Here is a 16,356-nt window from a genome sequence, read left to right on the forward strand (position 1 = left end):
TCTCCCTTTCTTTTTGTCTCTCTCTTCGTCAGATCCCTACAAATGATAAATATATATATATATTTTTTTTTGTTAATTTTTAAATATAAATGAGGTTTGTTTTAAATTAATTTAATGTGTTATAATTTTTTTTAGTAATAATTACAATATACTGCTAATTCCGCAATATATTTTACAAATTTTAAAATAATGTATAAAAATAAATAAAATAATTTTTTAATATGTAAAAATAATATTCTTTTTAAGAATATCTTATATTAATGCTCTAATAATCAGTCTGACATTCAAGTGGCACACGTAATTCATCCCAAAAAAAAAAAAAGTCGCACACGTAAAAGGTTTGGGAATATATCTGACTCCTCCAATTGTAAAACAGAAGAGTTTATGGTATATGTTGGGAGTTAATATATATATATATAAACTTAAAAGTAAGAACATTTCATGGTTTATTTATACATTATTCTTGATAACTGAACAGATTTTGTGCTAGATTGAATCCGTGACCCTCTCCTACATTCCTTTCATGTTTTAACGTATAAATATTTAAGTATCTCAGAAGAAAAAAAAAAAAAACTACAACAACAACGTATAAATATTTATGTCAACATGCATATGAGTAAAATTGGACTCCCGTGTGATCAAAATTTTTTTTTTAAAGAGAGTTTAATTTATGGCGTCCACTCTTAATAATAACTCTTTATTATTAGACCAAGACACCAATCAGTTTTTGGTGTAGGCGGGAATTGAACTCATTTCTTATACAACCATCAGAGACTTTACCAGCTGAGTTAACTGGATTCAAGGCATCACAATTTCCTCTCTAAGCCAATAAACACACAAGTCAATGCAAGAATGCAGACAAAGAATAACGTAAAATAAGTAAATAAATAAGCCAAGTGCGCAAGCGAAATATTAGAAACACTAATGACTTGTCACTTTGAATGTAATCAAATAAATTTATTTAATTTGGTTACAACAAATTTGTATAATCCTCTATTTGTGATTCTGTATATCAGTATAAGAATACACAACTGTGTGAGCCTATAATTTTCTTTATTTAAAAGAAAGTACATGCATAATCCATGTTCTTCTTTTACTAGATTAAGCTTGTATTTGGCTGTATATATAAGACCCTAATGGCCGATGCCGCCTGGGCTAGGTCCTGATGGCAATCGTTCCAGCAAGCATGCCATGGAGTTCTTCGCCTTCTCGTAGACCGACGAGGATCTCTCCAGGTTATTAACATTTCCAAAACCCTCACACAACATGTACAGCCTACTTGCCTCCACAGCAGTAGTGTGGCTCAATATAGCAACAGAGATGACAAAGATTATCAAAAGGGTGTTGATCTTCATCTCTAAAAGTACCAAAAGTGGCCCAAGAGAGTTGGAGTTTATGAATGCTTAAAAAGGGTGTTTTGGTTCTCTGTGAATGTGCATGAGAAAGTATGGAGTGGAAGCTTTTTATAGTGATAAATTGGTGCTAGCAGTCTTCTCGGACTCATGATGTTTTGTGGGCTTTTTGGGCATTCGTATTGACGAGTCATGCAGACAGAAAGAATCAAGGCCACGTTTTATTGCCTAAGTGGGGATGCATGGATTTTCAGGTTTGAACGTGTCTACACCGCCATATATTAAGTGCTTATCTTCAAGACAAATGAAGTTCTCATGTCAAAGTTACGTCTTTGCTTGGAAAATGCTAAAGCAATCTGCAAACGAATGTAATAATAAATACGGTGGATTGCAAAAACAAAATTAGTTAATCTGTAAAGTTATGTTGTAAAATTTGCTATATTCTTAACATTACTTATCTTAGTTTTTGGTTTCAACTGTGTCAAGGGTCAATAGAGAGTAAATAGTGTACAACTTAACATAGATTTTGGGATACATTTTCGTGGTAAACTATCTACTGGGTTGAAATTTTTTGCATTGACTGACTGATCATGTTCTTAATTCTTTTTTGTTTTTTTTTGGTATTATATATATATTTTTCATAGAAAAAAGAAATATTGCATTCCTGCCAGTGAATTTTACTTAACCAGTAACTCTTTTCAGATTTCGTTCAGTAGCACAAATATATGGACCTTAGAGACCTTCCCGAGTCAAACTTTTGTTATACATATGTCGAATACCCACCTGAATAAATAAGTTCAAGACACTTGAGATTCTTGTCCAATTAACCATGCAAGTACATCAACCTCATACCATTTCTTCCTCAGCCTGAGTTGAGTTTACACTCAAACGTGAAGTGAGCATTTGGATTGTGTCTGGTGCAGACGCGATTTGCATTTCAGCCTTTTATTATTATTATTTTTTAATAAACTAGCGCCTTTTATACTGTTTATGGGGCATGAATGGTGCAAATAGGCAAATGAACAGTATTTTTTGGTATAAACAGTAATCTAAAAATTATTTTTTTATTATTTTCAGTTTTCAGCAAAATAAACGGTATCTAAACACATGGTGTAAACAGATAGCAAACAGATATTTTTTTTTAAAGAATTAGATTTTTTATACCAATGCAAATTCAAAAAATTCAACCGTCAATACAAGCTCAAGCTGCCGTTGATAAAAATAAAGAATCAAAGAATACATTTAACGTTTTCATTTACATTTGTATCCTATAAGTCACTGTATATACTATACTATATGCTTGTAGTTGTATAAGCATTTCATAAATTGAATGAATTAATGACCAGGGCCACTAGGACTAGGTCCTGATGGCAATTTTTGAAGCCAATACTCCATGGTGTAAGTTGCCTTCTTGTAAATTGTTGAGTATGTGTGATGATGATGTTTACCACTAGCAAAATCCTCCTTTAAAGTCCTGGTTGCCTCAACCCCAGAATGGCACGAAATGACAACGAAGATTACAAAGATCATCATCCAAATTGTACTGCAAGTCTTTCCGAAACCCATCTTTGAAAATAAGTTGCTGTGACTTTTAAACTATTTGTCTTCAAAGAAATAAGCAGAGAAAATTGTGTGTTTTCTTTGGAAGAAAAGTAGTTTGATTTTGTTTTGATTATGAGAAATATATGAACGTGTGAGGTATGCTATATATAAGTGGAGTTTGCGTGTCATCTTCGACTTGATGTTGTTGGTGGAGGCTTAAGAGGTTTACATGTTGACCAAGAATTATTCGTGGAGTTTGAAATATTAGCAGGAAGTCCAACACCGGATTTGTCAAAAGTCTATGAAGTTCAATCGTTCAAATTTACTCTTTTTTTTTTAAGAAAGAATCGTTCAAATTTTTACTTAGTTGCCCTTACTCACGTGAATAAAGAAAGTGTACGAGTATATCTAATAAATAAAACTAGTTTACAACATGATTTATCATACAATTGTTTCTCATTCATATATATGTAATAAAAACAATTACACCAAGTTACTTTTTAAATACCTCCATTTAAGGGTTTATTTATTTATTTATCTATTCTTTTTTTTTTTTTTTTTTTTTTATTCAAGTTAGAAATTTTATTCTAGCCTAAATTAAGTATATATGTATGTAAAGCTCCTTCCTGGAGATTTGAACCCCGATTCTTGCCTCCCACGCTCCACAAGCACTTATACTTGTAGAGTGACTATCGCACCAAGAGTGTGTGATGGTATCTATTCTATTGGTAGAGTGTGAACTATTTTTTAAATCTTATTATTCATAATTAATATTCTTTAAATATTTTAGATTAAGATATTTTTGTTAGATAATTTAAAGATTGTAAAACTAGAGTATACTAATAATCTTAGAAACTGCGAACTATTTAAAAAAATGAAAATGAATTTTAAAAATTTTAATAACAAGTGTTCTTTTTTTTTTTTCTAAGTAATAAAAATTTTAAATTTACATGCTTAAACATATAGAAGTCAATATAAGAACAAAAACATACAATTATATACAATAAATATAACCTTATTTTTAAAAGAGGAAAAATACAATGGGGGATCAAACTTTTAGCGATACAATCTGTAATTTTCCGTTCATCTAAATTTTTTTTTTTTAAAAAAAAAGGGAAAAAAGAGAATTCATAACTCTAATTCTACAAATGAGAAATACAAAATCAAGAAGAATTTTATTAAAATTTCTTTTTATCTATTTTAGGAGCATATACCTTGAATATGCTTTGAGTTAATTAATTGCATATGGTAAACGTGTAATAAGAGGAAAAAATGATAATTAATTATTTATATGAACTGATATATTTTTAGTAAAATATACCTTGATTGGACTTGATTTATTAAATTACATATGGTATGATAATGATCCGCGAATCATTTATATCAATATAGTTTAATATTGAAAAAACAAATCTAAGAGAGGCCATTAGTTAAAGTTTATATATAGATTTTTACTTTTTATACCATTTATGTTTTTCAAGATCTTTGTAGCTTTGATTCTTAAAAAAAAATCTTTGTAGTTTTAGCTATTGAATTAAATTTATAAGAAACCTGTAACATTTGTTTTTAGATTTAGGCCAAAATACATGGTTGACCACTAAAATTTACCTATTCAATACTTTTAGTATAAAGTTTTTTTTCCGAAAAAACAAAGGTTCCTAAAGTTTCAAAAATAAGAGCTAGTAGTAGAGGTGTCAATGTTTGACCCAACCCGCGAACACGACACGGGTTTTTTCAGGTTAGGGTTGGGCCTTAATGGGTTTAGGTCATAAATGGGTCAACCCGTAAGCGACACGATAAGAAACTTGTCATAAGCGGGTCAACCCGTGTAACCCGCAATAGATATGTTTGACACGCTAATTTATTTGTGTCAACTTGAAATAACCCACTTAACACAACCCGTTTAACTCGTATAACAGATAAATATTCATTTTATTTTAAATTTGTCAAATACGTTTTATATTCAAAATATATTTTAAATTTAAAAAGAAAAGTAAGTAATTACAAAAATTTACAAGGGATATAATTGGAAATTGAAACTTTACAAACCCTAAATTTCTAAACCTTTTTATAAATATCTTCTTCTTCTTCTTTTTTCCAGCCGTACTACTCTTCTCATGCCCAATTCTCTAACTCAAAGTGTCAACTCTCAAACCGGTTATTGCTCTCTCTCTCTCTCTTTGAAGTATATGTACTTATTTTGGAATGTAAAGAACTTATTTCTAGAAAAATATTATATTTTCATTGAATTACATTATTTTGAATATAGGCTAAAAACATAAAGTGTATGCACTATTTTTGGGATGTAAAAACAATTATTTTTAGATGGATGCTATATTTAATATTATGCAGGTTTAAATGGGTTGTGTTACATTCGTGTCAACCCAACACGACTCATTTATTAAGCATGTCAAATGGGTTGGGTCAAGTCAACCCGCCTAATTAACAAGTCGAGTTAGGGTTGAAGGATCATGACATGATTATTAAATGGGTCGGGTTAGGGTTGAGTCATTTAGTCGAATACCCCTACCTTGACACAACACGAACCTGACACGCTAACCCGAATTGACACCCCTAGCTAGTAGTCCTCTATTAATTTTTTTTTCTTTGCCTATAATGTCTAATGAAGCAACAAGGTGGTATTTTTTAAATGATATGACACCTTATTTTTGTAATAATAAAAATTTACACAGGTGTATTTTAAACCATTTTAATTGGTTTTTTCACGACATAGGCAAGGAAATCAGAAAAAGTTTATAGAAAGGCTAATAGTGTCTATTTTTGAAATTTTAGAGATTAATAGCACTCATTTGAATGTTTAATATTAATTTATAAGACAGAATGTTTAATTTATAAGCTTGAAATACATAAAACATGTGAATTTTGTGGATTATTACTTACAGTGTTAGTCCTGACTAAAAATATTACAAATATCTTAATTTAAATAATCTACCGACAGCATATAAGGACAAAAACTAAGTAAAAAACATTAAGTTATTGATTTCAAGTCTCACTAAGAGAATTTAAAAAAAAAGAAATTAAAAAGCCTGTAATATAAAGAAAGAAGGCATCGTTAAATTAAACTTTTTCTGGGCCTATAAACTAAAAATAAAATCCCAACTCCAATTGAATGAGTCAATAAAAACTGTTGAATTTATGGGCTAATCCTCTCTCAAAACTGTTGAATTTAGGTTCAGTTGACAAGTGAGGCAGGCTGCTGGGCCCATTAGAAAACCATACTCGTCGCCTAGTCTTGTTTATTAAGCATTTCTTTTTCTGTTTTATTTTTTATTTTTTTATTTATTTATAGTTTTTTTTAAGGTTTTGGCTAAAAAAGAGTAATTCAGCAGTTGAAAGATAAGAGAAATTGACAGTTAAAAGATTGGGAAAAGTGACTCATGTAAGCGTGAAGCGGAAGAAATTACTTTGCAACAGCATGATCTATTTATAAATTTATACTTGATAAGTAAACACATAATGTAGGAATTTAAATCCATAACTCTATCATGTTCCATTGTTTCATGTTTTGATGTACAAAATGATTATGTAGGCCAAATGCATTCGAATTCAAGGACTCGTATATATCGAGATTCTGAATCTTAACTGGCAACCTTAGGTATTTCTATCTAAAATGTTTTAGGTTTAAATTTTTCAATCTAATTATTAAATTTTTTTGAAAAAAAGAAAAATAAAAGGTAGTTGTATATGATCAACTTTATGACATGGTTATTCAAATATTAAGATAATTGCATGCCAAAAAAATGAAGTGCAGTATCAGGTTTTTTGTTTTTGTTTTTTTGTTCAATCTCTTCTTCTTGTTCATATATGACAGCAGCCTTCAAGGGTGCACAGGATTCAATGCCAATTTCTCCCCTGAGATAATAAACGCACATTTCCATACAAATACAAATATATATATATCTAAAGAATAACATACAAGCAGAATAAATCAGCTAAAATGCACAAGGGAGTTGCAATTTACAAACTGTGATCACTTATCACTTTGAAGTAATCAAAGGCACTTATTTTCAGTTACAGTATATTTGTATAATTCTTTGTCTGTATATTGAAAATTTACATACCATTGTAAGAGAGTATAACTCTTTTATTTAACAGCATATATATGCTTGTGGTTGCATGTATAACCCATTTTACAACTTCAATGAACTAGTGGCCATTGCCACCTTGGCTTGGTCCAGATGGTAATCGTTCCAGCCAAGATGCCATAGAGTTCTTTGCCTTCTCGTAGACCGACGAGTATCTCTCGAGGTGATTAGCACTAACAAAATCCTCACACAACAACCTTCTTGCATTGACACCAGTGTGGCTCAGGATAGCCATTGAAATGACAAAAATGATCAATAGGGTGCAGAATTTCATCTTTAAAATTGCCCCAAAAGTTGGAGGAATATTATGAATTCTTAAAAAGTAGGTTTTTGGTGCTTTGTGTAAATGTTTATGAGAAAGTAAGGAGTGAAGCTTTTATAGCGATAAAATTGTGCCAAGTCTTCTTGCTCTCATCATGCTCTGTGGGCTTTTAGGGATTTCGTATTGACTACGGCTTTCTAATGGAGTCCAGCAGACTGAAGGATTATTTTCAAGGCCACGTTTTGCTGCCTAAGGGAAAATGGGGTATACATATGGATTTCTAAACTTTTGAATATGTCAATAGGTAAATCTTGGTATTAATAAATTAAGTTCTCTTCTTCATGGCACACGAATTTGCTTATGTCAATAGCGAAATCTTGGTTTTTCATGCCGACTGTGTCGTGAGTCATCAACTGAGTAAATAGTGTAAACATCAAAATATATTTTGTGTTTCTTTGCTGACATATCTATGGGTTGAATATGTTGCATTTGACTGACAGTGTCCGATAGTTTTTTTGCTTTATTTATTTATAAGGATATATATATATATGCGCGCGCGCGCGCATCCAATAAGACTTTAACCCATTATCTCACACTTGCAAGATAAGAGAAAGCAATAATAATTTAGTTATATCTCATCGGCAGTTTTTGTATTATATTATGCACACAATGTTCTTTAAGTGTTTTTGTTGGGAACAAAAATATCACATCCCAAGTTTGGCGAACTGTGATATTAAATCGCAGAAGATTGGACAACATATAGGTAAACCTGTTAAAAGTTTTTGTTGACTAGCAATTTAAAACAAGGTATAAACATTACAGTAACCATGCATGTCAGGGCTTAGTTATCATCAGCTATGGGATATTAACAGGAAATGGATTTCTTCAATAGCACATATATATGGACACTAGTAGAGTTCTCCACTCTCCGGTCAAACTTTTCATTCACATTTTTTACATACCCACCCGAATTACCCATGCATGTACATCAATTTCCTACCATTTCTTTTAAAACTTGATTTTTGTGTTTTCATTCAAACGAGAACACCAATAAAGATGCAACAATTATGGTCGGCAGAATAAGTAAAAAAGACAAAGCAAACATATGTAAATGGAAGTCCATAAAAGAAAGAACTTTTCTTTAATGCATGAATTATAACATTTATTTAATGAAAATTGCAAGAAATACAGCCGTCAATAAAAGCAGCTTAAGCTGCTGACATAAATAATAAGAATAAAAAATTTTTCTTTTCATTTACATTTGTCTTTCCTATAAGTCAGTGTATGTACTATATGCTTGTAGTTGTATAAGCATTTCATAAATTCAATGAACTAATGACCAGGGCCGCTAGGACTAGGTCCTGATGGCAACTTTTGAAGCCAGAGATCCATGGTGTACTTTGCCTTCTCATAAATTGCTGAGTATGTCTGATGTTGATTACCACTAGCAAAATCCTCCTTTAAAACCCTGGTTGCCTCAACCCCAGAATGGCACGAAATGGCCACCAAGATTACAACAATCATCATCAAAATAGTGCTAGTATTTCCAAAGCCCATCTTTGAAAGTAGCTTCTAGTTAAGTTGCTGTGATTTTGAACTGTTTTTCTTCAAAGAAAATAGTAGAGAAAATTATGTGTTCTTTGAAATATTGTGTTTGTGAATGAGAAAATATGGAGGTGTGAGATATGCAATATATATAAAATAAGTGATGAAGTTTACATGTGTCTTCTTGGATTCGTTTTATTGTTGGTGGGCGTTTATGGGACTTACGTGTTGACCAAGAAGTGTGAATTAGTCGTGGAGTTCAAAGTTTATTACCAAAATGTCCAAGACGAAAGTTGTCTAAATCAATAAATTATAAAGTTTTTGTTTTTGGTCCATTTTAGTTTGTCAATTAAGTTTTTTAGTTTTAAAAATAAAAAATTAATTTTAAAAATAAAAAATAAGATGAAAAAATAGTTACTAAATATACCTTAAAAAAATGAAAGCATTGCGACACCTATATTTCTAATATTCTTCAAATGAAAAAAAAAAAGAAAGATATATTTTTGTGTATATATATATATATCAAAAATAGAAAGAATTTTATTGGGCCAAGCCGCCTCCCTCATGTTCAGTTTGACCGGTGAAGTATGCCGCTTAGCTAAAAGATGGGAGAAGGTTTTTTTTTTTTTTGGCTAAAAAGGGATGAGAGAAGTTGACAGTTAAAGGATTGGGACTTTTCAAGCTTTTATATAAATTGATAAAAAGGGACATTACTTACGATGTTGGATCCGTCACTTTATCCCATTCCACCGTTTCATGTTTTTAGGTATAAAGGATGAGTAATATTTACTAGCCTCATAATGCAATAAGACTATTTTTAAGTGAATAAATCAATTTAAAAATTAATAAGAGGATGGTCTTATTTTTTAGGCAATATTTCAATGAGAATTAGAGTTGCATTTTTACTAAATTGTTCTTTAGTTTTGTCTCTATTTAAACATAGGAGTGTAAGGACATTTTTGAACTAAAAAAATAAAGAATCCAAATAGGAGAAACTCCTTAAATAATAGTATAGATTATATATATAAACTATTTTACTAATACCTGTAAGTTTCTTTAAGAAAATTTCTTCCCTTTGTGTGTGTGTGTGTTAATACTTAGTATTCTCAAAAGAAAAAAAGAGTGGGTTAATCCTACATTGAAAAATGAGTATGAGTTAAAGAAATTTAAAGTCTGTTTTGTGTATTCAAGAGTTAGACCCTTTTGAATATACACTACTATAAGTTAAAAAACCCTCTCCCCTCTCTCCATGTGTGTGTTAACACTTAGTATTAAAAAAAAAAAAAAAAAAAAAAAAACTAGAATCGTGATTTTGAACTTTGAAGCTATGATTTTCAAGGCTTTTGGGGTGCGTGGAAAATAATGCGTGTACAACAAATTTAACTCTAAATAATTATGCAAAATGCATTCAAGTTTAATTCAACTTTTACGTGATGAACTTTAGGATATGGTTATCTATATTACTATTTAAAGGGCTTCTCCCTGTTTGGACCGGATTTTTTTTTGTTCCAAAATACCCCTATACCCCTAGATTTAAGTAGAGACAAAATTAAAGGATAGTTTGGTAAAAATACATATCTAACTTGCACTAAAATATTGTTTATAAAATAGGAACACTCCTCCACTAACTCACTTCTTCAAAGCAACTATACATTTATTTTTTATTTAATAGGAAAATAAGTTAAACTCCTCACGTTTATCTAAAAACAAATCTAAATATAAAAATAAATAAATAAATAAAGGACAATCCGGATTTTTTTTGGTTCTAAAATATCGTTACATTCCAATGTTTAAGTAGAAATAAAACTAAAGGACAATCCGGTAAAAATACAATCTAACTTCCACTAAAATTTGCCTAAAAATAGGGTCATTTTCCTATTCATTTTCAAATTTATTTATCCACTTATAAATTAAATTCTCAAAATAAAAATTATATATATAATAAAAAATATAGATTTTTTTTTTTGCTACTACCACTTAAAAAAAAAAAAAAAAAGCCTCATCTCACGCGCGAAGCGCGTGTGATGAGGCTAGTTTAAATACAAAGGTAATTGCATGCCAAAAAAAAGTGCACGTAGTATAAGGTTGGTTTGTTTCTTTATTTTCTTTTATATATTTTTTTCAATCTCTTCTTTGTATTCATATATGACAGCATTGAGGGTGCACACAGCTAAAAGCATGCCAATTTCCACCCTATTGAGGATATTTCGGACCCATGAATCGTGAATGAAGGATCCTTGATTCCGAAATATCCTCAATACACCCAGAGATAATAACACACAAAATTCTTTTAACCCCTCAACTTCTATTACATTTCTAACATGGCAAATGGTAAGCAGTTATCTACCACTTTCATGTGAATCTACTTGTCCTTTTTCCAAGTCCAAATTTTATATACCATTTTCTTTGTGCTACTTTATGCTCCACAAATAGAAATTTGTCATGTGTCCACCAATCTAATTAACTCTTTATTTTATGTTTTTTCTTATTTTACTTACCTAAAATAATAAAAATAAAAATCCTCACACATCTCAGGACGTACCACCACCGAACTTTGCAACCACAACAAACATCATCACTACCCCCACAATCACCGGTAACTCATCACTATTAAAGAAATTGGAAATTAAAAAAAAAAAAAAGAAAAAAAAAAACTAGATATATATTGATTATTGTTTCCTGAGCTCTAACCAAACAACATTTAGATTTGTTCTCCCCCTCTGTTTCTCTCATTAACTCCTTCTCTCAGATTTATTTTGGTTGCATTTTTGCGAACTATAGTTGTTATTGTTGTTGCTTGGTGGTTGAGAGAGAGATATTGATGTCTTGTGGTTGTGGTGGCGCTTCGGATCGATGTGGTTGTAATGGCATTGGCAGCGGCATGGTCGAGACTGACCTTGATGGGTTTTTTTTTATGGTGAAGTGTTGGTGGTTGGTGGGATAGAGAGGGGCAGTGGGAGTGGCTTGGGTTTCATGTGGTGTGTAGATCAGGAGAAAGTGGGGTGGCTATGACTAGTGCAGTGGTGGCCGGTGGTGATAGCTAGTGGCCGAAGCTGGTGGTTGACTGTTGATGACATCAGCGAAGGAGGGTGGCAGCAATGGCGGCAGTGGTGGTGGCTGATGGGTATGGTTTAGGTTTTTATTTATTTTATGAAACAAAAATATAAAAAATGTTAAAAATTATATTTGAATTAAATGGGTGTAATATAAAGTGGAGTAGGAAAAATTGGATAAAAAATTTGAACTCTCTTTTTTCATAATTTACAATCAAGCACATCAGAGCTGTGACACAAAAATTGTGTCCACAAATATTATCTTACACTAGCAAATATATATAGAAGCATAAAAAGTATAAAATGTAAGAGAAATGAATCAGAAAAATGTACAACAGTGTTACAATTTGCAAATTGTGACCACTTATCACCTTTGAAGTATATAATCAAATAAGTTTATTTTCAGTTACACTAGATTTGTATAATTCTTATTCTGTATATTGAAAATCACACACCATTGTAAATCTCTTTTATTTAACAGTATATATATGCTTGTTCTTTGTTTTATTGGTGTAAGTGTAACCCTGTTTACAACTTCCATGAACTAGTGCCCGGAGCCTCTAGGGCTAGGTCCAGATGGCAATCGTTCCAGCAAACACGCCATGGAGTTCTTTGCCTTCTCATAGAACGATGAGTATGTCTCAAGGTGATTAGCACTACCAAAATCCTCACCCAACAGCCTGGTTGCCTTGACACCGGTGTGGCTCAAGAGAGCCATTGAAATGACAAAAATGATGACAATGGTGCTAAAGTTCATAGCTATAATTTGCAGAAAAGTTGGAAGAATATGAATTCCGAAAAAAGTAAGTTTTTGGTGTTTTGTGTATGTGTATGAGTAAGTATGAAGTGAAGCTTTATAGTGATAAAATTGTGCCAAGTCTGCTTGGACTCATGATGTTCTTTGGCTTTTAGGGTTTGCGTATTGACTAGGGCGTTGTAAACTAGTTAGGCAGACTAAAAGAGTAATCAAGACCACGTTTTGCTGCCTACGGGGGAAACATGTGTTTTTCAAGGTTTTGAATGTGTTCACGGCCATAAAGTTTGAATTAATTAACAAGTGTCCTTCATGGCACATGAAGTTGCCTATGTTACACACACACACACACACACACACACACACACACACACACACACACACACATATATATATATATATATGCATCCAATAAGACTTTAACTCATGATCTCACATTTGTAAGATAAGAGAAGGCAACAATAATTTAGTTATATCTCATCGGCAGTTTTTGTATTATATTATGCACACAATGTTCATTAAGTGTTTTTATTGGGAAAAAAAAATATCACATCCCAAGTTTGGCGAACTGTGATTTTAAATCGCAGAAGATTGGACAACATATAGGTAAACCTGTTAAAAGTTCTGGTTCGCTTGCACATTAAAACAAGGTATAAACATTACTGTAACCTTGCATGTCAGGGCTTAGTTATCATCAACTATGGGATATTAACAGGAAATGGATTTTTTCAATAGCACATATATATGGACACTAGTAGAGTTCTCCACTCTCCGGTCAAACTTTTTATTCACATTTTTTACATACCCACCCGAATTACCCATGCATGTACATCAATCTCCTACCATTTCTTTTAAAACTTGATTTTTGTGTTTTCATTCAAACGAGAACACCAATAAAGATGCAACAATTATGGTCGGCAGAATTAGTAAAAAAGACAAAGCAAACATAAATAAATGGAAGTCTATAAAAGAAAGAACTTTTCTTTGATGCATGAATTATAACATTTATTCAACGAAAATTGCAAGAAATACAGCCGTCAATAAAAGCAGCTTAAGCTGCTGACAGAAATAATAAGAATCAGGAATTTTTCTTTTCATATACATTTGTCTCTCCTATAAGTCAGTGTATGTACTATATGCTTGTATAAGCATTTCATAAACTCAATGAACTAATGACCAGGGCCACTAGGACTAGGTCCTGATGGCAACTTTTGAAGCCAAAAATCCATGGAGTACTTTGCCTTCTCGTAAATTGCTGAGTATGTCTGATGTTGATTACCACTAGCAAAATCCTCCTTTAAAACCCTGGTTGCCTCAACCCCAGAATGGCACGAAATGGCCACCAAGATTACAACAATCATCATCAAAATAATGTTAGTCTTTCCAAAACCCATCCTTGAAAATAGCTTCTAATTAAGTTGCTGTGATTTTGAACTGTTTTTCTTCAAAGAAAATAGCAGAGAAAATTATGTGTTCTTTGAAAGATTGTGTTTGTGAATGAGAAAATATGGAGGTGTGAGGTATGCTATATATATAAAATAAGTGATGAAGCTTACATGCGGCTTCTTGGACTCGTTTTATTGTTGGTGGGCGTTTAGGGGACTTACGTGCTGACCAAGAAGTGTGAATTAGTCGTGGAGTTTGAAATTTATTATCAAAATATCCAAGACCGAATATGTCAAAGCCTATAAACTATAAAGCATAGTGTGTAGAGTTCAATCATTCAAATTTACTAAGTTGCCCTTACTCAAAACATTAAGTTAAGTGAGTCGATATAGGGCCAGTTTGTTTACACGTTTACATTGTACAGAACAGCAGTTTCGTGAATCGCGATTATGGGATTATGTTTGGCTAGGTGATATCTGCAGGATTGCGTTTTCAATTCTGCATATTTTCGCGATTCCGAAAATGAAATTTTCTATTGCTTTTTCAGCATCGCGCGGTTGGAACGATTGGGAAACCGCTAATTGTTTCACGTGGTTTAGGAAATTTTTACCAAAATCCCAGCCTATCCCTTCTCCATATATATGTATATCTGATCAGTCTTGGTTCTCTCCTCGTCATATTCTCCCTATTCACTTCTTTCTTCTCTGTTATTGCTCAGTTGCTCTCTCCAATTGCCGTCGTTGTTCTGCATCATGATTTCCAGGTAAACATTCTCATATTTCATCAGTCTTGGTTCTCTTCTCATCAATTTCACGATATTCACTGATTCTTCTCTGTTATTGCTCAGTTGCTCTCTCCAATTGCTGTCATTATTTTGCATCACAATTTCCAAGTAAACATTCTCCATTACCCATCTCTGAAATAATTATATTGATTTGGGCTTTGCATGTTAGTTTAGATGACTGAATAAACTCAAAATATTAGAACTTACAGGTGTAAGTGATTTGTTGTTGCTGTTGTTGTTTCTTTATTGCTTGTGATGTTTTTAAAACAATTTCAGACAGATGAGTTTGAACAAAACCATTTGGATTGGATGGGATTCATTTTTTCTTGTTGAAAAGTATATGGGTTTGAAGAATATTACAGGTTGTTGTTGTTGTTGCTGTTAACGGGTAATGAAACGAAATGTTACGAAATGTTTAGAATGAAGCCACATGTTTTCCTTCAATTGTGTAATGTTTTATAACATACATATGGACTTCAGCACACAAGGCATATTAGGCTTGAAGAGTCAGTAGGTATATGTTTAATGATACTTGGACAAGGAGCTTGTTATAGGATGGTTCAAGAAAGATTCCAACATTCTGGTGAGACTATATACAGACATTTTCATAGAGTTCTGAAACGCCTTAACATAATGTCAATGGATATTTTCAAGCCTTCTAACCCTACATTTAGTGTAGCTCCAAGACATATACAGAAGAATCCATTGTACATGCCACACTTTCAGGTATTCATTTCATAAATTCTAATTTGTTTCTAATATTTGTAAGGATTATTTTCTAAGTAACTAAAATTTATATTCTATTTTAGGACTGGATTGGTGCCATTGACGGTACACATATCCAAGTTGTTGTTAGAGATGATAAGAAAGCTTCATATTATAATAGAAAGGGCGTGACATCTTTTAATGTGATGGCAGCATGCGATTTTGATTTATTTTTCACATTTGTTATGGCTGGATGGGAGGGTGCAGCCCATGATACACGTATTTTCTTAGATACTATCCGTCGACAATTTGTCAACTTTCCAAAACCACCACCAGGTATATAAAATTTTTATATATTAAATATGTATGAAGGATATTATTTATGTACATCTTACATTTTCTTTTCTTTTACTAGAAAAATATTATTTAGTTGATGCTGGATACTCCTTAAGGAAATGATATTTGCTACCTTATAAGGGACAAAGGTATCATCTTTCAGATTTTTGACGAGCTGGTCGAGGGAATCACATAGAAGAGAGGTTTAATTATGTTCACTCATCACTTAGAAGTGCAATTGAGCGAACTTTTGGAGTATGGAAGAATAAATGGAAAATTTTGAAGCAAATGCCACCTTATGACATTAAGCACCAAAGAAACATTATAGTTGCTACTTGTGTTTTGCATAATTTTATTAGAAAACATGATAGGGAAGATGAGGGATTCAATTGGGATAAACATGACTTGGACAAACCAAGAAGCAATAGTAGTGGAGAAGGTAGTAGCAGACATGCAAACGTTGAAAATATACAAGATGAGGAGATGGAATTTGTTCGTGACAAAATAGCTCGATCCATTTGTGGGTTGTAA

General features: G+C 32.0%; 1 pseudogene; it reads left to right on the forward strand.

The window, feature by feature from the left end:
- The first annotated feature begins 14,111 nt into the window (after nucleotides 1–14,111).
- LOC142632362 (uncharacterized) lies at nucleotides 14,112–16,356 on the forward strand (annotated as a pseudogene).

This window comes from Castanea sativa, chromosome 4 (genome assembly GCF_040712315.1).
Source record: "Castanea sativa cultivar Marrone di Chiusa Pesio chromosome 4, ASM4071231v1".
NCBI classification, from domain to species: Eukaryota; Viridiplantae; Streptophyta; class Magnoliopsida; order Fagales; family Fagaceae; genus Castanea; species Castanea sativa.